The following is a 24,541-nucleotide window of genomic DNA, read 5'->3' as shown; positions in this document are numbered from 1 at the left end:
CTGGTCTTCTTACTTCTCAAACAAGACACTCCATGTTCCATCTCCATGGACTAAGCCCCATGCTTGGAACCCTTGGAAATCTTTTGCCTTTTAGAATCTCTAGTTTCCTTCAAAGTTTGGCACAAATACCATCTGTTATAGTCCACTTTTCCTGATCCTCCCAGTTTCTAGGGTCACCTTCCTCAGATTACCTTATATATACATTTCCATATTTCCCATACACTTATATATGTACATGTTGTTTTACCCAAAAGGAAGTTATCTTTTTGAGGAAAAGTCATATTTAATTTTGTCTTCTGGAATGTTTATTCTTCTCAACTGCAAATCCTAGGGTACCCATCAGTTTTCAAATGCTTGTTATATTTGTATCCTCAGTGCTTAGCAAAATGCCTGGTTCCTTGTATATGCCTATATTATATCAGTATATTAACTGACTGATTGATTTGCTTTTCTACTTTAGGGCTTTTTAAAAAAATCAGCTATGTGTTTGTAAGCAACATATTGTTGGATTTTGCTTTCTGATCCACTTAGTTTATGGATGATTTCATCCTATTCACAATTCATGGTCATTATTGTTAGGTTTGTTTTTTACCTTCTCATGAGCTGTCATATAATATTTCTCCTCTTTTCCTTATCCCTGTCTTTTAAGGAAAAAGTCAACCAGAGAATGAAAGGGAATGAATTCAGTCAATGGTTGGGATCCATCAGATGAAAAATCCTCTTCCTACTCTCTCTTCAGTCAGCCTAACCCCAGATTTCTGAGTCTTTTCCTTCCTTGTTTTTTGTAATAAGCATTTCTGTTCATATGTATCCCATCCTCAACTCTCTCCCCTAAATCCCTCTTCTCTAATAGTTGCCAGTTTATCTTATTGTATTTCTATCCTATACTCTCTTCCTGTCTTTCCTCCCCAAATTCCATTTTCTGGCTCAGATAATGGTTATTCATCCTAAGGAGATGACCTCTCCTCATCCCATCCATTCTTGTACCATTTTCTCCTGTTGAGCACCAATGACTAGAAATAGCATGCTACTCCCTCATCCTCCTTATTCTTTCCTAAGATACTCCTTTTCCTACCTTTTCTATTTCTTTCTCTTTAAAAACTTCAGCAGAAAAATCAGCATCCAGATTCTGAGCTTGTATTCAACATTTATCTCTCTATTGCCTTTTAGATGAACTGCAATTCAAACTCAGTGGTAGTCCATCTTGCATATATTAAAACAATGTCTCTTTTTTTCCAGGGAAAAATGTGGGATGATAAAAACATTATATGACTTCCTAAATACAATCTAGGTTATTTTCTTCCTTCTATTCAGTTTTGGGGACTGCTGATTTAACTGTGTATCAAAGTATTGGCATAAAACTCTTACATCACTGGCATTGGTAACTTAGATGTTGTAAAGTCAGTAGTGTAGATAAAGGACACTTAACACACCGGGGTAGTAGATGGGGGAATGTATTTGAGGTTGACTCATAATCTTTAGTTTACAGGAGAGACAAGAGAATCAAGAAGTTCAGTCAATTAAAAAAAGTCTGGGGACTTTTGGGACTCCCATATAATGGCAGATTGGAGAATGAATGGTTTTATTTTATCTGCATTAGGATAGATGATTTCAAAAGCGGAAAATCACTTAGAAAAACCTCGGTTAGTATGTGTAGACTGAAATATGTGGCTTCTTGCTTATTGTAAGGGCAAGTCAATCATAGAATGCTTAGGTAGTGTTTTCTACACCTGTACTGGCTTTAAGATATCAGACAATTTCCCAGATTAGAAATATTCTCATTCAAAGTAGGAACTTATTTTTAACAGTAAAGCCAAATTTGCTTCTTGAGTTTCTCTGTTGGTGCTATTCTGATATAAAAAGCACCAGTATTCTTTGTTCAGAAGAATGGAGAAAAATTTACTCATTCTTATAGCAAGCTTGTGACATTTTCTTTTAGTAAACTGATAAGTATTCATATCACTTCTCATCTTTTTCAGGGTCATATTTTCCACTGTTTTCATGAAATGATTAACTGTAGTACATGATTGTAGGCAAGAATTAGGGGTTTGTTTTTTTTGGTATTTTGAATTTAGAGGTATGGATGAAAATAAGCCAGTTAAAGTGATGCAGTACAATACAGATCCTCACTCAGTACATTTGTTGCATATGCTGGCACCTAACAAATATTTGACTGCCCATTTCGCATGGGATAAGAGTTCAAAGGGTAGTTATACAATAGATAAACAGTAGACCTTCTATGTCGTACTATCATGTCTCTAGATTTCCATTCTGGATAGATGCATTCAAACACATCAGAACCTTGGGGCACTGAAGAAAACTATTACAGATTCCCTTTTGAAATTACGTAGTAAATTTTTAAAGGGGATATGCTCTTTTCTGACTACTTTGCTGCTTGGGAATATAGGTTAAGATATCAAGTTGGGATAAAGATGGGCTCCACACTGACCAAATGAGGTGTTTTACTTCAAATGTTGGGCACATAGCTGTAGACAAATACATACTGAAATGAAATGTTATCAAAGTAAATGAGTGAATGAAGTTTTTTTTAACAAGGGCTGAGGAGTGCTGTTTTTTCACTTTGACCTTCTTTATCCCCATCAAAACAAATATAAGCACAACCAAACAAAAAAAAAAACCTTACGACTCCCAAAGGCAAAACACAACCAGCAATTCAAGACATTAAAACAATGTCCTAGGTACTTGTAATTTAAGGGGTTAGCAAACTGGAGGACTCAGTTAGGCATTATTACATTGGAGACTACTTTGCTAATCCTTTTTCTGAGGGAAAAAAAATAGAATAATGTAATCCTGGGTGCCCTGAAAGCCTTAGTGCGGATTTAAGCTTTAAATAAGTTAAAAGTGCACCCTGTGTAGTATAATTCAATTATTAATGTGACATTAATATTATAAATAATCAGTTAATTACATACATAATATGAACGTGTATGTGTATACATGTGCACATATATACATATACATATATGTATGTGTATATGTATGTACATACATACATACATCTATAAAATTTTTTGTTGTTGTTCATTTATTCAGTTGTATCTGACTCTATTTTGTCCATGGAGTTTTCTTGGCAAAGATACTGGTGTAGTTTGCCATTTCTTTCTCCAATGTATCTCCATTTTACAGATGAACAACTGAGACAGAGAAGGATTAAGTGACTTGTGCAGGGTCACACAGCTAATAAGTATCTGAGGCCAAAATTGGAACTTAGATCTTTTTGACTCCAGGACCAGTGCTGCATACACTGTACCATCTAGCTGCCTATCTATTATTGTAATCTCTGTAAAAAATTTTTTTCCATGTAAAAATAATTTGTGACATTCATTTTTTAAAAAATAATTTGTTTTCAGTTTTCAACAATCACTTCCATAAGTCTTAAATTTTCTCCCCTTCCCTCCTCCCATGTTTAATAAGAATGTATGTATAGAGCATTCATTTTTTAAAATTCTCTCCTTCTGTCCCTAATCACCCTTCCCCATTCCCCAATTCCACCTCACCTCCCATTGAGAAGGCAGGCAATTTGATATAGGTTATACAAGTGCAATCATGCTAAACATTTCCATACTAGTCACATTGTGAAAGAAAAAACAGACCAAGAAAACCCTCAAACAGATCAGGAAAATATAGAAAGTCTAAAAAAAAATGCTTCAATCTGCCTTCAGACTCCATCAGTTCTTTCTCTAGAGATGGATAGCATTTTTTCATTATAAGGCCTTTTATAAGGCCATTATATTATCTTAGATCATAGTATGGCCAAGAATAACTAAGTCATTCACAGTTGATCATTGCAAAATATTGCTGTCACTGTATACAGGGTTCTCCTTGTTCTGCTCATTCCACTTTGCATCAGTTCATGTAAGTCTTCCTGGGTTTTTCTGAAACCATTTTGCTTGTCATTTCTTACAGCACAATAATATTACGTCATAATCACATGCCACAACTTGTTCAGCCTTTCCCCAATGTCTTTTTCTTTCCTCTTCAGGACACAGACCTAGTAGTGGTATTGTTGGGTTAAAGGGTACTCATGGTTTTATCGCCCTTTGGCTCTAGTTCCAAATTGCTCTCCAGATTGGTGTGACAAGTTCACAATTTCACCAGCAGTGCATTACTTTCCCAGTTTTCCATATTACCTCTAATATTTGTCATTTTTCTTTTCTGTCATATTAACCATTCTCATAGATGTGAGATGGTATGTCACAGTTGTTTAGAGCTTTTTTCATATTTCTTCTGAAAATTGCCTGTTCATATCTTTTGACCCTTTTTCAACTGGGGAATAACTTATAATCTTATAAAGTTCACTTCATTCTCTGTATGTTTGCAAAATGAGGCCTTTATCATCAAAAAATGCTGTAAAATATTTCTGCCAGTTTTCTGCTTTCCTTCTAATCTTGGCTACATTGATTTGGTTTGTATAAAACCTTTTAAATTTAATGTAATCAAAAAATATCTATTTCGTATCCTGTAATGCTCTCTGTCTCTTTTTTGGTCATAATTTCTTCCCTTATCCATAAATCTAACAGGTAAATTATTCCATGCTCTCTTAATTTGCTTATGGTATCATCCTTTGTCTTTAAATCTTGTAACCATTTTGACTTTTTCTTGGTATACAGTGTGAGATGTTTGATATAGTGATCTCTCAATAGCAAATTTAATGGGCTTTCTGAATTCTCATCCTTCCTGACCTCTCCACAGCCACTGTGTAGCAGTGTTGACCACTCTTTTCTCCTTGACAGATTTTTATGACATTATTGTCTCTTTATTCTCTTTTGCTTCTCATCAGTCTCCTTCACTCAGGTCATGCCCACCAACCATGGAGACTCTGCCCTGAACCCTTTTCTGTTTTCCTTCCGTACTGTTTCACTTGGTGATCTCATCAGCTCCCATAGATTCGTTTGTCATCTCTAGGCATATAACTTAACAGATCCACTTATCTGGCCCTCACCTCTCTCCTAACCTCTGCTGTCACATCTCCAGCTCTCTACTGGAAATCTTGAACGAGCCATCTCACAGGCTGAATTTATATGTCCCAAAGGGAGCTCACTATCTTTTCCCTTAAACCCTCCTCATTTTATAGCTTTCATTTACTTTAGAGGGCACTAATATCCTCCTAATCACCCAGGCTTACAACCTAGGTTTAGTTCACAACTTTTCCCTTTCTTATATCCCTTCATATCCAATTAGTAGCCAAGTCCTTTTCATTCTACCTTTGTGATATCCTTTGTATTTGTTAATGTTGTTGAATTGGGGCTCCCTTTGGGGTTTTGACAGAGATACTGGAATGGTCTGCCATTTCCTTCTCCAGCTCATTTTAAAGATGAGGAAACTGAGGTAAATTAGGGTTATGTGACTTACCCAGGGTCATACAGATAGTAAGTGCCTGAGGCTGGATTTGAACTCAGGAAAATGAGACTTTCCACTCTTATTAGAGTTCTAACCTCTGCAATACCTAACTGTCCTGTTATCTTTCTCATGTGCCCTCTTTTCTCATCATACACTACCACCACCCTGGTGCATCCAGCATCACCTCATGCCTGGATTGCTGCAGTAGCCTTCTGATTGTTCTCTTTGCCACAAATCTATCCTTCACTAAGGCTCTCAAACAGATCTTCCTAAAGCAAGGGTCTGACCATGTCACTCCCCATTCAATCAACTTCATTATCAACTTCATTGTTTTCCTGTTACTGCCAGGATCAGATATAAACTCCTGCTTGGCAAATCCTTTTGTAGTTTGACCCCTCCCAAATTTTTTATACCTCACTTCTCCTCACCTTCCTCACCCCCTCCCCCTCAAGAATTTTGTGGTCCAATGACAGTGGCCTCCTTGTTGTTCCTAGAACAGGGCATTCCATCTCCTAACTCATTTTATTTTCACAGACTTCCTTCCATCTCTGGAATTCTTCCCCTAACCATCTCTGCTTTCTGGCTACTCAGGCTTTTAAGTCCCAGATAAAATCTTAAGTTCTATAAGAAGGCTTATCCAATCTTCCTAGACCCTAGGGCCTCTCCCGGTTGGTTATCTCAAAAAAATTAATCCTATATACAGGTTACTTATTTGCATATTGCCTCTCCCCTTAGACTGTGAGCTTCTTGAGAGTGAGTACAGCCCTTAGACTGTGCCTTGAACTCCAGGTGCTTAATAAATGCTTGCTGACTGACTAATAACTAGATGTCATCTATAAGCAATTCCTTGATCCTTAGGAAACGAAAAAGGAAGACCCTTATGAGGTAGGATCTATTTGCTTTTGAAGTAGCCAGTTCAATCTTCAGTTTTCAATTATTTCTTTCTAACATCTGTAATTTTCATTAATAGATAATCCTAAAAGAAGATATCATTGAGACAATTCTGAGTTGGGAAGAAATGAAAATTAATGGCATCTAAGAGTAATAGAGAGATTGAAGATTCGCATAGTTTTTTTTGTTAGAATTTGTAATAATATCTTACATATTTTTAAGGCTAAAAGAAGAAATAGATCATAGGTAAGGTGGTTTGGCATAACAAATTGTATGTTATGTTATGTTATGTTATGCTATGTTCCAAAGAACATGAATATTTAGTTGTTAAGATGAACAGTATATATTAATACTGGTAAAAATAAGAATTCAAATCAAACCACAAAAGTTAAGAGTATGTTGACCCCAGCTTTGTTATATTGTATATTTAAAAAAAAAAACTTTTGCTTTTAAAAAATCTTTTACATAATTGCTTTTAGAGGTTTAAAGCATATAAATCTCCTAAGATAGGAAATGTTCTATTAAACATTTTACGTTTAATATCAGTTGCTAATAAGCTCTTTACAATAATTATTAAGGATATACTGTTATATCTGCTTCTCATTTAAATTTAGAATGTAAAAACATTTTAAACAGATGTTGTCTTCAGATGTTGAAATATAAGTATAAAAATCTTTCACAAAATCCTGTCAAAATATAAGTGGTTAATTTGAAACAATTCTTGTATGTTCCCCTGAAAGATTTCTACTGCTTTCCTTCAAAAAAATGAGTGAATGAATATATTGTGTGTAACCACACACTATCAAATAATACTTTATTCATTTTCCAGCTATTGTTTCTTTTAATAACATTGGGTGTCAGTTGAATCATCTAATTTGAGATAGGATTACTCAGATGTGAGTAGTTACACATTTGGATATTTCGTATGTACGTTCCATTCCTTGTACATAATAGGAACAAATTAGAAAACACTTTCTTTCAAGCCCATAAAGTGACTTAATAGTATTGGAATAGCCAAGATTCAGTAAGTGGATTTTTAGAGTATAGTATAGTTTCTGAATTGATTAGAGATTCTACCACTGTATACTAATGACAGAAAATAATTTCTTTAAACCTTTTGGTTTTGAATTCAATGAGTTTATCAGTCTACAAAGTAAATAAATGGCTGCTTCATGGGAAATGGGAAAAGATTTCTTTTTATAAAGGATTGGTAAGGAATATGATTGATGTGTATTGAGGTGTTTCATTGGCCCAGTTAATGTGTAAAACTCTCTAGTTACTTTTGTTTCTATTGTTGATTTTGAACATTTAAACAATTTTTTTCAACCTCTCATGACTGAAACTAACTTTCTATTATTTTCCCCTTCTTCCTCCTCGTCCCAACTTTTTATTGGATTACTATGCTTTTCTCCATGTTTCCAAGACAATTGAATACTACATATATATGTATGTGAATATGCATATGTATATACATATATTACATGTACGTTATATTTTAATATACACATATGTGTATATACATGTAAATGTATGTACATGTGTGCATACACACACACATGTACATCTATACATATATATTTAAATATTCTTTTCAAGTCTGATGGAACCAGTCATTCAAAGTAATTTAGCATTAAGTCCAGATACTACTTTAAATCTAAGTTGTTATAAAGAATTTCTAACAATTTTTTTTTCAGAAGCGCCCCAATCTTTTCATTATTGTTGGTAAATCAACCCTGTCTTTAAACACTCTTAGATAATTTATTTAGATAGAGGGACTATAAAAACTTCTTTCAATGAGTTTCCCTCTTCTTGACTGTCTGGATGTTATGCATTTAATTCAGGGATCATTTTGCTAAAGGAGTATGAGTATCAGCTTTGTGTGAAAAGCCTTCATGGCTCACCTTTGTAACCACTCTGCTATGGGTCTTCCACAGAATCCTGGCGCATCACAGAAGCTGGAAGTTCTGATGTTCCATTGAAATCACAATGGAACGTCGTGACTTAACCTGGTAAGGGCAGCACTGAGTGTGCTTCTGATTTAAGTACCTGGAAGCAGTGAAGCTGGCAAGAAATATGTCGTTTCAGAGTGGGTCTCAGCTTTTCCCCAACTGTTGGGTTCCTCTTCCATATTGATCAAGGAAGTGTGACAGTTGGTTTAAAATTTTTTTCTTCTGAACCTATGTTTATTGATTGCAATTTTTAAAAGGGCATTTAACCATCATCATCACGTAAGTTAACTTTTCCTTTCAAATGATTGAATTATTTCAAGATTCAGTAATTTGTGTTTCCACAATTGATTGCCACTGGTGAAAGAGAAATTATTTAGCATCAGGGAAATCTAGAGAACAAATAGCTGATTTGGTTAAGTCAATCTGTTTCTTTAAAAGCTGGTTCCTTCTTCAAATATTGCTTTAGTCTTACAAAACTGATAATACTTATTAAAGCAGCGTGGAGAATTTCTTTACCACATAGTACTATTTAGAATTAGTTATGTGACTGAAATCATGTATCTATATTAAATGTTTTTATATTAAATGTATTTATATTAAATGTTTTTTTTAAAAACATTTCTCCCTCAATAAAGGGGGGAAAAGTGAGATTTAAAATGCATACATGTTAAGAAACATAAAGCATTGATTCTCACTGATACTATAGCTTTATGTTCTTAGACTGAAATTATTTTATTTTCAAAACACTTGCTATCAGCACTAGCAAGGATAAACTATGTTTTAAAACAAACATCTTCAATTAAACTTTTAATGGCAGTTACTTAAATTGATACTTAGAATAAAATATTTCTCCAATCCAAATAAATGTTTTCCTTATTGATACTTAACTGGATATTTACCATACTATTAAAATAAGTAGAATTCTCATCTGTAAACAGTCCACTGTGAGAATAAACATAGGCAAATCTCAATGAATACAAAGCTTAAGGAATTAACTTTTTCTGGGTAATTGAATTGCCTAATTAAATCAGAGTTGACCTGAAAACTACTTTTGTTTCAACCTTTTAAACAGTATTTCTGAAATGTCCGAGTCTACTTAGATAGAAATCTCTGTTGCATATAATCTCATATGTCTTTGGTGACAGGATTTTGTAAGGTCTTGGTATCATCATTCTGAACACTCATTGTCTAGGACTAGACATGGGTGGTATAGAATATTTGAGTAAGTGTCAATAGTACATGCCCTGGAGTTTATTGTTGTTTTTTTTAAGCTAAATCCCATCTGTCAGCTGGGAATTAATTGTCTCTCTTGTGTTCATACCTGCTTCTTTCTCTTGAAAGTAGAAAGTCAAGAATTTATGTTAATTTAAGTTTCTCTCTAGTTGGGTTCCACTTACCCTTAGTATACTATTTCAGCTGACTAGCCTATGGATGCTTCAGAAATAAATATTGAAAAGTTGAATTAAAGTCTTACTTGCTGATATACAAGGTCAATATATGTATTATGGCATGTGAAGAAAACTAAATTTGTTGTGGAGTGTTTTAGAAACACATGTTGCATGAATATAGAAATCTAATGAAGACATAATTTCTAATATATTCACTAAAAAGCTAAACTAGCATTTGGATTCCTGTTTCGATTTATTGGAAAAAACTATATGTGTTTTCTAATGACTGAAAGTTATGTAGAAGCATAAGACATAAAAAAGAATTAAAATTCTTTTAAAAAAGGATTAGGATTTAAGAAATAATAAAGTTGTTTAGGAAGCCAAGTTTGTTTTTATCACTGGAATTAATCATCAAAGTATTCTATCTTGCATATTACAAGTGTGAGAGTCATATTTACTCCAATTGTAGCATAAGTCAAAGACTGAAAGAATAGGTGTCATTTTGAAATCAAATGTCAGTTGCGTAGAGATTAGCCAAATATATGAATGAAAGAACCATTTGTGAAGTGAGTACATGTGAAAAGAAAATTATATTTGTACCTAAGTTGAGAGCTGTGAACCTATCTGTGCAAGAAGAAATGAAAATGAAGAATAAATGTACGGGAATGCAATTATAATTGGCTTTTCTCTGATTGAATAGTTCAACCAATCAATAAGGGAAGGGAAAAAAGGGAGTAAGCATTTGTGAAGTGCCTACTATGTGCCAGAAAATGTGCTGAGTGCCAGGAATACAAAGAAAAAATGGGAGGAGAAAACATGTAAACAGCTATGTACAGACAATATATATATAAGGTAAATTTGAGAATATCTCAGAGGAATAGTTGCACTAACATTACGGAAGACTAGGGAAAGATTCCTGCAGAAGGAGGGATTTTAGCCAAAATGTAAAGGAAACCAGAAACCAAGTGGTAGAAATGAGGAGGGAGAGAATTCCAGGCATGAGGGACAGTCAGTGAAAATGCTGAATTGGAAAAGTGGAATGTCTTGTGCCAGTCTCAGCAAAGAGGCCGGTGTTATTATGTTATTGTTGAATACAAGAATCCTGTATAAGACTGAGAGTAGGAAGGGAGCAGATTATAAAGAGCTTTACAAGCCAAACGCAGGACTTTAGATTTGATTGTGGAGATGACAGGGAGCCACTAGCATTGACTGAATGAGGAGTGACATGGGTAGATTTTGTGCTTTAGGAAGGTAGTTGAGTGAAGGGTGGACTGCAGTGGGGAGAGACTTGAAATAAGAAGACCAAGCCCAAAGCTATTACAATAGTCCAGGAATGAGCAGGTAGGGGTCAGCATCAGAGTGGGGGCAGTGTCAAGAGGAATGAAGGAAGTGTATATGAGAGATATTAACAAACATAGAAAAGACAGGCCCTCATGATTGATTGGATAGCAAGAGTTAGAAAGAGTGCAGGATAGCACCTAAGTTAAGAGTCTGGGTGAGTGGGAGGATGATGGTACCCATGATAGTGAAAGAGAACTTAAGAAGAGGAGAAGGTTTGAGGGGGAAAGGTAATGAGTTCAGTTGTGGACATACCGAGTTTAAGATGTCTCCAGCCCCTCTAGTTAAAGATGTTTAATGGACTGTAGGAGATAAGAGGCTAGTGGTCAGGAGAGAGGTTAAGATTTGATAGGAAAGAAAATCATCAGCATATAGATTGACAGTTGAATTCATAGGAGCTGGATTTAGTGAGGGTTTTCAGAGTACATAATAAAATGACCATATATAAGTAAATTAAAAATAAGATTTAAGTCTTTTACTGACCAAATACATCTGCATGCATTTGTATCATTGCACGCACATTGTATTATACTTTCCAGGGGAAAATATCAAGAAAATGGGAAAGCTATTACTTTGCTACTTGCAGTAGTAACAGACATTGGGAGAACAAGTGTTTATTAAGTTCCTAAGGGCTAGGAACACCAAAACACCTGCATTTTTCAGTGCTAAGAAAATGAAGAGACCAGCAATGAGCGTTAAGACTATATTAGCAAGCTATGTACCAAAATCATTTGATTCCCATTTGTTTTGTTAAGTTATGTCATTATGATGTGGCCTGGAAAGATACAGATATAGACTCAAGTTAAAAATGGAGCCATGTTGAGAAATGGACCCTGAATCTAGGTAAAGAAATATTAAATGTATTTAGTAGCAGTAGGCAATGGCAAGTCACCACTGAAAATGTGTGACAGGATAGTTACATCATCATAACCATGCTTTAGAAAGACAGCTCTCAGTGTCAACAGCTATATGAACATAATTATGTCTCATAAAGACTAGCAAAGGCATGGTCACAGGACTGAGTATACTGCGGCATCCACACAATATAGTCTGACAAGAGGGAAAGCTACTTACAAGAAACAGAATCAAGATATTTGTATCTGTTGAGGCAGAATCTAAGGTGTTTGGGAGCTGATTAAATGTGGGTATTGAGTGAAAGTAAGAATCAAAGGTGACCTTTAGACTGAGAATATGGTAGCATCTTAAAGAGAAATCAGGAAAAAAAAAGAAAAGCACATTTGGGACTAGGAAGATGAGTTCTATTTTTCAACTTTTAGAGTATAAAGTGCTGGCAAAACAACAAGGTAGAGATAACAGATTATTGAAAATGTGACACTTGGACTATCAGGAAGATCTGAGTTTGAATCATGCCTCGTACACTAGTTTTGTGACCCTGGAGAGTTTCTCTTGAGATGCTTTGGGCTTCATTTTGCTCAGCGGTAAAATAAAGGGCTTGAAATCATTGGCCACTAAAGGCCCTTCCAGCTCTGGGAGCCTATGAACCAGAGATCTGGGAGTCAGACACATTGAGAAGCTGAAGCAGTGAGAGTACATCAGATCACCTAGGGAGAGAGGATAAAGAAGGAGGGCCAAGAATGACAAGGAATGACAACATTTAGGATTCAGGACGAAGAAGAACCAGAAAGTGATTAGGAAGACCAGGCAGGAAGGACAGCAGTGAGGGATGCTGTAAATCCTGTGGGTAAGTCAAAGGGGAAGACTTCAGGAGGGATGGGATGGGTGGAAAAGCAGCAAACTAACAGTTCATTGAATTAATGAACAAACAGTGGAGAATAAGAAAAGGTCAATGCATCTATTGAAAGAAGCTTGAAAAACAGAAACAAAAAAATAAAAACTTGGCCCACGTTAGTCAAACCTGGAGGGCTATGCAGAACTCCTCTAAACGAGAAATTCTCTTTTTTTTTTCTTCCTGCCCTGAATTACTCTTCTATTTCTCGTATTGAAGAATAAAGGTGATTTTTGTCATTGTTGGAGGGAAGGAGGGCACATTGTCAGGATGTCCATCTTTCAGTCATCTGCCACGCAGTATGGTAGAGAAGGGCTTTCCTACTGAATGTAATAAACCTGGAAAGTTTGGATACCTCTATCGATATTAAAAGGTGTGCTACAGAGTTCAAGGTCTCCAAGTATTTTAACATTTTACTGATGATCTTAATGTTTCAGAAGTTTCTTCTACTGAATGACAGTAATCTCTCTACACTGCTGTACTCAAGAGAAACCTGATAGTTCTTTTTACAGTTAGGTAGAAAGGACTTGAAACTAGTTTGTGTCATCTTTGGAAAGTCATCTAACCTCTCAGAACCTTGATTTACTTATCTGTAAAATAGGTGGTTTGAATTAACTGACCAATGAGGTTCCTTCAAGGGCTAAATCTGTGAATGGATCAAAATCTACATGTTATTTCTAGAAACATTTATTTGTGCGCCAGCCCCCCCATCCCCTCCCCCTTTTCTGTGTAAAGACTAATTTTGGTGACTTAATGAAGCAGATTCTCACTGGATCTCTTCACTGAAAATTCCAATCATTCTTTAAACTTCCCTTATTGGTATGACCAAGATTCTTCAAAAATATGAATTTCCTACCTTTTTTGTAGACTACTTTACTGAATTTAAAGAGCATAATCAGCCTTCCAGAACTGTTAGTTTAAAGCAAGAAATCTAGAGATTGTGAACAACCTCAAATACTCTAATAATGTCTATTTGCCTCTTTTGTTTTGGGGGGGGTTGAGAAAGTAGCATTTAAAATACCTATTGCCTGTAATTAATTTAATTACTATTTTTTGTCCCATGAAATAAACAAAAATGAGTGCATCAGAATTTTTGGAATCAACTGTAAAAATTTCAAAGGAAGACTTTTTAAAAAAAACAAAAGGTCAGCTTTCAAGATCTAAAATAGCTTCCAAATGGGTCCATTGTTGCCTAAGAAGTAAACACATTTGAAAATCAGGTTAGGAAACAAGCAAATTAATTATTCTCTGGGCTCCAATCATATATTGTTCTTGTTGTTTGGGTGTTTTGTTTGTTGTTTTTTGTTATAACCTGTTAAGTCACCTGGCGTTGTTCCAGCGTGGGTTCTTTTATCTACATTGTAAATTCAAATTTTTAAAAACAGAAGATACTATATTTCAGGTTTTAGTAAAGAAATGGAAAGAAAAGAATTGGTACTTGAAGCAGTGATATCAGAGGTCAGCAAGGCCCTAAATATGAAGTGGCTTTTGTTGTGAAATTTTTTTTCCCCTGGCACTAGCTTTTTTCTTTCTTTAAATAGTATTTTATTTTTTTTCCAATTACATATAAAGACAATTTTTAACATCCTTTTTTAAATAAAATTTTGAGTTCCAGTTTTTCTCCCTCCCTCTCTCCTCTCCTTCTTCCTTAAGACAGTAAGCAATTTGATATAGGTTAATATATGCAAATTCTGGAGTAGCTGGTAAAATTTTTCAAATACTTTTCAAGCATTTAATTAAGAAAATATCTACATAGCAGTTTCTTACTTAGAACATAATAGTAATAGCTAACATTTATATAACAACTACTATGCCCTAGGTACTTTGGAATTATTATCTCATTTGATAATTACAACTCTGAAAGATAGGTGAAATTATTATGCCCATTTTACCATTCAGGCAAACGTAGGCTAAGTAACTTACCCAGGGTAATGCAGCTCGTACTTAATTGAACTCAGGTCTTCCTGACCCCAGTTTTCCTAACTTTGCATTCTGTCCACTATGCCCCTTGGCAGCTAGACTGGTCCTTCATCCTGTATTCTTTAGATCTATTGAAAATATGCTGTAAATAGCTTGTGTATATACAGTTGTTTGAATGTTGTCTCCCCCATTAGAACGGAGTACTTCCTTGAGCACAGGAATCTTGTTTGCCTTTCTTGGTTATTTTTCCTACTGTGCTCAGTGCCTTGTACACAGTAGGCACTTAACACCTCTAAATCTTTGCTATTTACCCCCTCCCCCAAGGGTAAACCTCTTCACTGAGATTTTCATAAAGTTGAGAAGAGGCGCGCTTAGGTGTGATACAAAACAACAAAAGCAAAAAACTTCCTAACAATTAGAGCTCCATGAAATTGGAAAGGGCTATTTCAATTTAAAACTTTCTCCTTTTTCGCTCCCCGCCTTTTCGTACACACACATTCACTCACTCAAACACCTCTTTGGAGGTCTTTAAGGAAAGGTTAGATTAAAAAAGTGGGTTAGATATGTTGCAAAGGAGGCTTCTTTTATTCAAGTATAGGTTGGACTAAATAACTTCTGAGGTCTGTCCAGCACAAAAATAAGATACAGTTTCTGCAGACAGGAGAGAGTGTTCCCCGCCTCTAGGTATAAGGGAAACCAGTTTTTACCATTTAACTCCTGCTCCTTTTAATCTCTATTAAAGTACCCAGTCTGGAGTTAGGAAGACTCATCTTCCAGAATACAGATCCCTGCCTCAGACATTTAATAGCTTGTGTGACCCTGGACAAATCACTTAATCTTGTTTGCCTCAGTTTCCTTATCTGTAAAATGAATGGGAGAAGGAAAGGCAAACCATTTGCCAAGAAAACCCCAAATGGGGTCATGAGGAGTTGGACACAACTGAAAAATAGCAGAACACATCATGAACATTGATCATAGACCCTTAAAAATGAATAGACTCTTAAAGATGAAAAGAGACAATGGAGACTCATCTAGTCCAGTTTTTTTACTCTTAAATAAGATTATAATTTACTTAAAGTAAAACAGATAGTAAAGACTGGAACATGGGTCTCCCAATATTTTAATGGTAATAATAGCTAAGGTTTATGTAGAGATTTAAGAATTACAAAACTCTTTGTATCCATTATCTTATTTGAGACTTACCACAATTCTATGAATTTGATACTTTTTTTTACAGAGGGGGAAACTGAGTCTTAGGGAGGTTAAGTGACTTCCCAAGAGTCACAGAGTCAAAAGCAGGGTTTGAATCCAGTTCTCCTATGACACTTTTGTCGCTATTACCAATTCTCTAATTTTAATTCTTGGTAATCAGATTTTTATCTAAAAAAAGAAAACTGACAACTAAAGAACGGAACTTTGTGATACTTTTAAGCACTTATGTGTAAAAATAGTTTGTGAATTTACTTGGAAGATTGTTTGGAATTTGACTGAGGAGGTATTGAATAAATGGTGTTGAGAATTCAGTTTCTTGTATTTAAGAGCTGCTTAAAACTCTTTTCAGGCCCCTTCTACTCCCTTCCCTTCCCAACCCCAAAGTAATTCACAAATATTATCAGCTTAGAGGGGAAGAGGGACTGTCATTACCAACAAACCTTATGTTTGTATAGAACTCTGTAGTTCATGAGAGACAGACTGATGTAGTAAAAATAGTCTTAACTTAAAATCAGGAAACCTGAGTTTTAATCCAGCCTCTGACACTTAGTTTATGTGATCTTTCCATCTTCAGGCAACTGACTGAAACTTTTAAGTTATATGGTTTGTGATTGTCATTGTTGGAGATACTTACCCACACCAAGGAATTCACAAATCCAAGTGTTATCTCCTTTGATGCTTAAAATAACATCTAGCATTAATGTAATTTTCTTTACAAATATTTTATCCTTTTAACACTCCCATGTTATTCCCATTTTACAGACAGGGAAACTGAGGTTGAGAAAAGCTGTGTAGCTTTTCTAGGTTCACTCAGCTGTGTCTGAGGCAGAATTTGAATTCTGGTCTTTGGGACTTCAAATTGAACACTATAAATCAGGTCCCGTTGCTGCCTTGTAATATTAGAGAGAGGTATTATTTGAAGTTTATCCATGAAGAAGTTAAGGCTGAGGGAGATTAAGTGACTTCTCCATGGTTACATGCTGAGTTAGTGGCAGGACTGATGGAGAATTATCTGAAACCGAGTCTGGTGTTCTTGTAGTTACATTTCATGGATCTCTTAACCAGTGAGTGGTTCTCTCTCTTTTTCCTTTGTCAGTAGGAAGGTCACATCTGCTAATTAGAAAGCCCGTTATCTAGAAATAATATCTTACACTGCCCTCACTAATAAAGGGGGAATATTTAAGCTAGTTTTCACTTATGTATCATAGCCATTGCATGCAAATGAGGACCCTAAATTCTGTTTTCCATTGATTGGTATTACAATTATCAAGGCATATTGAATTTAAAAAAATTCAGCCCCCAAAGTAACAAAATAATGTATAACATTCTTTTCATGGTACATCTTGCCATTTCCTTGTGTGGGTTTTTTAATTCTTCCACATACCCTTTGTAAGAAGTTAGTTAAATGAATGTTCAAACCACACAATTTTGACATACTCATTCAAGCAGGTCTATATTAAAATACCTCCAGAATACCCATTTCATTACTGTTAACTGATTCCATGGGACTTGAATATTTAATAGAAATCTACATTGATTCCATAGATCTAGGTGTTTGTCAGAAGGTCTTTACATCAGAGGCAGCATGGTATCGTAGAAAGAGAGAACCAACCTAGAATCAATGAAAACTGATATTCTGGTCCAGCCTGTGACACGTAGTGACTGTGTGACTCTGAGCAATTCACTTAATCTTTCAGTGCTATAGGCACTGATAAAATAATATAACATATATATATATATATATATATACATAAAATAAATATATAATATATAACTGTATGTAATATGTAAATAATATTTATTATTGTATTTGCTTATATTATTTAAAATATATTTATATTATATATGCTGTGTGTTATATATATTATATATCATCTGTATTACTAATATATGAAGAAATAATATAATTGTTGTGTATAAATATATTTATTTGTAATACATAAAATATAAAATAATATCTTAACATTAATATAAATAATATGTGATGATAATAATAATAACTAGCTTTTATGTAATTCCTGCTATGTGCCAAGTACTTTTCAAATATTATCTCACTTAAATTTTCAGACCTGGGAAGTAGATGCTTTTATTATCCCCATTTAAGACTAATGTTTCAGAGAAAGCTGAGGCAAACAGAGGTTAAGTGACTTGTCTAAGATCGCACAGTAAGTGTGCAGGGCTAGATTTGAACTCAGGTCTTCCTTGAATTCCAGGCCTAGTTCTCAATCCACTGAGACACCTTACTTCATCACCATAAGTTACAAAGAAGGTACTTCCCTGCATTGGTGGAAGGAGTTTCCTCTTCTTGATGCCCTAGTCCATTATCAAACACAAGTCTTAAGAGCCTGGCATGTGAATGCTTATTACCTTTACCTCATAGGACAGCTAGGTGGCGCAATGCACAGAGCTCTGGGCTTGGAATCAGAAACACTCATCCTCATGAGCTCAAATGTGACCTCAGACACAAGCTGTGTGACCCTGGACAAACTTAATCCTGTTTGCCTCAGTTTCCTCATCTGTAAAATGAGTTGGGACCCTGGGCAAATCACTTAATCCTAATTTGCCTCAGTTTTTTCCATCTGTAAAATGAGGTAGAAAAGGACATAGCAAACTACTCCAGTATCTCTGCCAAGAAAACCCCAAAGTGGGGGTCATGAAAAGTCGGACATGACTGAAACGACCCAACAACAAAATCTTAGTAAGTTGTAGGGAAGGTGTTAACCTCAGTTAATGTAGGGAGTTTTTTCTTCTTCACTTGGGAGTTCCCTATACTTATGAAATCACAAATGTCCAGCCCCGGTCCATAAAACAACCAACGTGATTTTTTTTTCTGAGTTTGGGCATTGCAAAGAATCCTTCATCTACATTTTTTAACTGGTAAAATTGTAGCTTAGAAATTTGGAATTAGCTCCATAATATATAATTGCCTCACCTAATGGTTCACTAATTAGTAGGGAAAAGATTCTAAGTATCTGGAGTCTTTTTAGAACACATGTAGTGTTACAACTTTCTGAAAGTGTTCTACTCACTACCTGGGGGAATCAGTGGCTCTGCCTGGGGTTAGAGATAGTGCTTTCTTGCAAAAAAAATGAAAACAGCTATACTTTCATACTATGGAATTAAAGTAAATCACCTATTTTGGAAGAGAAGATGTGTTTAACTTCTTAAGACCGGTGAATCAAGAGCTGATACCTCAAAAATTGTTTAATCTAATTTAAACAACAAGCTTATGTAATTTGTATATTGTTCTTAAGTAGCAAAAACTATATTTTAACAAAATAAACCATTAAGGGATTCCTGCTTAAAACTTGAACATCTCATGGAAATCAACTTCTTTTGAGGAACTGCTCCTTTGGTCTAGGGATTTGTAGAATGTTATAAGTAGAAAAGATTTGACTAAGGTGCACATATTTCTAAGGATTTATTAGAAAATAAAAAATATACAGTTAGGTGTAACACTTGAAAAAATGATCATCAAACGGTTTAAGCACCATTATCCAGCACAGACTATGAGGCATCAGATTTTACTGATCTGTCTCAAGGTAGAATATGCCTGCTGAGACTTGGGCTTCATGTTTGCCTAGGTCCTTTAAAGAGCTTGTTCCTTCTTCATAAATGCAATGCTGAAGAGTTAACCTTCTTACACCAAGTCTAATGCTTTTCATTACACTATTTGCTCCTTATTTGTACAATATAATTGGAATATAAAACTGAAAGTATCCCCATAACATTATACATATCATCATAGTTCTTAAGACTTTTATTCCAAACTCATTGTCATAATTAAATGCAAGAAAACAGATATTGTTGAGTGAGATATTCAACACAGTTTGCTTTCTAACATGAATTTGGATGGATCATTCACTGTAGATAGAACACTGAACCCAGAGTCAGGAAGACTTGATGTTAAATTCAGTTTCAGTCACTTACTAGCTGTGTGGGCAAGGCCAAGTCATTTAAACCTCTGTGTGTCTCAGTTTCCTCAGCTGGGTATATTAATAGCACCTACTTCCCATAATTGTTGTGAGGATAAAATGAAAGTATTTGTAAAGTGCTTTGCAAACTTTAAAACCCTATATAAGTAGGAGCATCATTATTGTTATTATAAAAGTTTAAATTATCAACCAGACATGTCCAAAGTGCATTTTTGCTGCTAAATAAGTAGCAGCATGCTTTTGACCTCTAGTTTCATTATAAACTAAACCTTGCTACTCTCTAAAACCTGATTATCTTGGGCACTGAACCACTTTCATTTTATAGGCTCAGAACTATGTCCTACTGATCTCTTGTTCTTTTCCCTCCTACTCCCACCCCCACCCCCACCCCCACCCCCAGCCTGCCTTTTGCCTCCATCTGTGCTGGTTAGAATGTGGTCTGTCCCATGTTGCTCTCTCCCTTTGTCAACAAATCAGCAAAGTATAGCACCTTGTATTTCTAGGGATTTTTTTTAAAACAAGGAAACATAAATTCAGAAGTAATGTATGAGATTAATGATGATTAAAAATTACTACCTAGCATATGCTGGGTAGAATCTAATTTTACTTGCCTCTTCCAAGCTAGAAATTCCCAGCGGAATCCTTAGGCTCCATGGAGGCATTGAACCTATAGGTGTAGATTGTTCCTATTTGACCCACAATGAGAATTCAGTCTCTTTCCTCAGATTCCCTCCTATTACTTGACTCAGGCAGGTTTTTTGAACAATGTATATTGGTCAGTCGTTTCTTCAACTCCATGTTTAGTCTTAGACAAGAAGCTTCTTCAGGTTATAAACTTTTAATGCTTCATTTTCACATTCTTACTTAAGTGCCCTCTATTCCAAGTAATTTAAGTAGCACCTCAATTGCCCTCCTATCTGGATTAAAGGAAGGAAGAGGAAGCTCATATACACATACTCCTACTAAGTTTGCCAAAAGTACTTTTAATATAACCATATGCAATATTGAATTTTTTATAAGTGAGATATGTTCCAAACCAAGATGAGATGAATTATTCCAGCCAGGTCAGTTTAGGAAACTTTTAAAATGTGGAATTATGCAACTCTTATTTCCTCTTCCTGTCACTCATAAACTGGAAAAACAGACTTTTCTCCTTTTGGAGTTCCATAATGATTTTGCGGTTAAGAATGAGTTACTCTAAAAGGGTAGGAGGGGGCAGGGAGTTTTGTTCCTACACATAGAAAGCAGCTGCTACTTTCAAAATGTGAATTGTTACCTAAGTCCTTCGTAAATGACATGGTTATGGTGCATTATACAGAATGGGCAGGTTAACACAGTGGAAAGAATGCCCTACATATTCAGTGGAATGAACTGTGTTCAAATCCTTTCTCTGAGACTTCATAGCCCTGTGACTTTGAACAACTTACTTAATATCTCTGGACCTCAGTTTCCTAATTGGTAAAACCAGGGAATGAAGATAAATAACCTCTAAGGTCCCTTCAAGTTGTAAATCTGTGATCTAGTGACCCCATGAACATTATCCTCTGACCCATGAACAGAGATCCCATGACTATGGTTTAAAGAGTAGAAGCCTGACCTTGAAGTTAGGAAGGCAGCTAATTTCTTTGTGACCCTGAATCATTTAATCTCTCATTATCTCAAGGAAACTTTTAAAAAGTACAAATTTCACTTCTCTAGGGAGTGACCTACATCAATGAAACAACAGGTCCAATTAAAAAAAACCTCATAATTTCAGTTTTTATACCAGTTAGACATATGATCAAGAGACACCAGTGTTTTTTTTTTTTCTCTTAATAGTGGTATAAAATGATCTGGTTATGTGGAGCATGAATTTCTTCCTTCATGTCAAATGAAGGCAGCTTGGCATAAAAAGAGTCAGCTTTATTCATCCTGGGAATTAGAGCTGGCTGCATGATCTTGGGCAAGTCACCCAACCTGTTCCTGCTCTGGATAGCTACTTAAGACCAGATGTTCTAGAGGACCTCTATGTCCATTTCAACTGGTAGAGTCACGTTGCTTTCCTGGGAGTTCTCTACATCGATGAAATCACAAGTCTAGATCTAAAACAAATGAATAAATCTCAAAGATTAGAGACCTACCCATAAAATATCATAACCCTTCTCTTTCACAAAGTTATATAGCCTTTTATTTGAAGCTATATTTTCAGCCTCATGAGGTAGCATACATATTCCGTAAGTTTTTTATCTGTTGCCTAAATTGGTACTTCATTTTATCCTGAATTAACCTATTTCAAGCTTCAAAGGGCTATCTAGATCTGGTTTAGAATGATTCAATGAGTAAGACTCTGTTCACTTGATCCTGGAGAGCCCCAATCCCTTTATGGTTTTCATATGGCCATCCTCCAACCAACCCAGCCCCACAATGATCATTTCAGTTGCCTCTTTTATGCCTTCTCTAGTTCTATTATATTTGTTATAACATGGCAACCAGAACTAGGTGCTGTCATTTAGGGCAAAATGATTTACTTTGTACAAGACTGATACATTTTTATTTTTGCATCAAATACCGTTCCTAATGTTGACTGATATTTTTCTGGCTTTTTGACCAAAGCCGCACAATTGGATGTTGTCTTTGGAAAACAGTCTATAATGACACCTAGTTCCCTTTGGGGCTTGTAACCTCAAATGTGGTCTGTAATGAAGTAGCTCCGAATAAGGCAGCCATGCTATATGATGAAAGGAGTTCTAGATTTAGGAAGATCTGTGTTCATATTTTCCCTCAGATACTTGGTGGGGTAAGTTACAGCCTCAGTTTTCTCATTTGCCAAATGAAGATAATAACAGCACCTAATTCAGGGTATTATTAAGAAGATCAGCTGAAATGATGTATGTGAAATGTTTTCCAGGCTCTAAAGTATTATATTATGATGGTCTAGAAGTGTACTTTAGTTTGCTTTCTCTAAACCTTATGCCAAGGGTTCTTTGAGGTTTAAGGACAAAGAGTCTGTGGATAAACTTGGGGTGGGGAGGTGAGGGAGAGGGGTCTGTGAACATGGATAGGAAAATATATACATCCTCAATTTCACTAACTTTTAACTAAATTTAGCATTTTATTCAATTATAAATTTAAAAAATTATTCTGAGGAGTCCATTAGTTTTACCAGGCAGTCAAAGGGGGATCTATTACAAAAAATATTAAGAACCCTTGCCTTATACTTTTCCAAGTTGTAGTATATTCAGTGACTTTTATGAATGAACCTTTTAAATTTATCAGCATTTTAATTTAGCAAACATTTAGCTATCCGTAATGTACAAATCGCTGTTGCTTGGCTGGGCATATTTTTTGATCGGTTCGCCTTCCTGATATGTATATAGTTTATAGAGTAGAGGAATGATTAATTGATATACATGTCATTGTTAATTCTTCAAAAATAAGTATAGTGATTTTTCAGTTATGGGATCATATGGCAATAATGGTCTCTTTATAAGGAACTATTACTTCAGACAACCCCTAAACCTTCATAAATCATAGAAATCATGGCTTTATGCATTTCTAGCAAGAATTGGATGTTAAAAGAGAAAAGGTTTCTTTCAGAATTTGTTTTTGAAAGGCCAACTTTTATGTAAAGTTGTACAGAGAAATGTGTTTTCTACATCCTTTACTGTCTGTTTCTGTATCATTTCAGGTATTTTCACATCAGTTCAAGGGTCTGATAATCTCCATACCTCATCAACTCATTCTAGAGCAAGACATTTACTCTGATTGACTGATAACATTTTAACATATACTAATTTTAATCTGTCATCTCAAACTGAAAATTCACTTTAAACCTCTTATCTCTAATTATGGAATGAAACTGTGATGTTAATGGAATTTTAGGCTTTGACAAACAGATGGGGAGATTTCTTAGGGGGACTCTAAAATCATCTATCTCAGTCTGTTTTTTTTTAAAAGTTAAATTGCATTTCCTCCCTCATGCTTTAGGTTTTTTTCAATTAAAAATCATTTATTTTCTCTCTCTTCCATCTCTCCCCTCATTCCATTGAAAAAAGAAAAAGAAAACTCTTGCAAATAAAATATACATAGTCAAGGAAAACAAATTTCTACATTGGCCACCCCAGAAATGTGTATCTGATTCTGTACTCTGAGTCCATCACCCCTTTGTCAGGAGCTGAGTAGCATTCTTCATATTTAGTTCTCTGGACTCTTGGTTGACCGTTGTTGGAATCAGAGATGAGTTTTTCAATATTGTTATTTCTGTGAGTATTTGTATGAAGTTTAATATTTTGAAAAGAATAATACAGAGAGGAAACTTTAAAAGAAGGGGCAGTATTGTATTCATTAACCCTTCTAACTTGGTTGTATAAAATCCTGCCATTAATTATGGGAAAATTAAAAATTTGAAGGCATTAAAGAAAAAAATCTGTGTGATCTTATTATGTCTGGCATCATTTGTTTGAAACATCTTTAGAATGAACTGTATTACCTCTCAAAAGTTCCTTATTTTTGTGGCAGTTAATTATTGACCTATTCCAGCAATAGATACTAATTATTGAAACATTTAAAGAATAACAATTAAAAGGACATATGCACCATATATATATATATATTTAATTTTCTAAAATAGAATTGCTAAAAAAAAAAATGTAGTTGTAAAAATTTTGTCACTAGAGGGCAGGGTAGACCTTTACTTTCCTGCTTGTTGCAAAGCAAGATGTAAAATATATGGATACACAAATTAGACGAGATTTTCTGTAAATTCCAATTGTTTGTTTTTTTATGAGAAATATACACCAAAGGTACCTTTTTGCTATTGTT

The 24,541-nt window shown here is 35.0% G+C and overlaps 1 protein-coding gene across 15 annotated transcripts in view; it reads left to right on the top strand.

The window, feature by feature from the left end:
* BBX (BBX high mobility group box domain containing) overlaps positions 1-24,541 on the top strand; it is a 351,434-nt gene that overhangs the window by 134,208 nt on the left and 192,685 nt on the right. For 8 of the 15 annotated variants that reach the window (XM_072614108.1, XM_072614111.1, XM_072614110.1 and 5 more), the window contains exon 3: positions 8,187-8,261. The exons of 5 other annotated variants lie outside the window; for them this stretch is intronic. The gene's annotated coding sequence lies outside the window, so the exon portion shown is untranslated. 2 more of the 15 variants (XM_072614105.1, XM_072614103.1) reach the window with 2 other exon arrangements.

Source organism: Notamacropus eugenii, chromosome 5 (genome assembly GCF_028372415.1).
Source record: "Notamacropus eugenii isolate mMacEug1 chromosome 5, mMacEug1.pri_v2, whole genome shotgun sequence".
Taxonomy (NCBI): domain Eukaryota; kingdom Metazoa; phylum Chordata; class Mammalia; order Diprotodontia; family Macropodidae; genus Notamacropus; species Notamacropus eugenii.
Note: the sequence above shows the minus strand (reverse complement) of the source record. Positions and strands in the feature narration are given on the sequence as shown.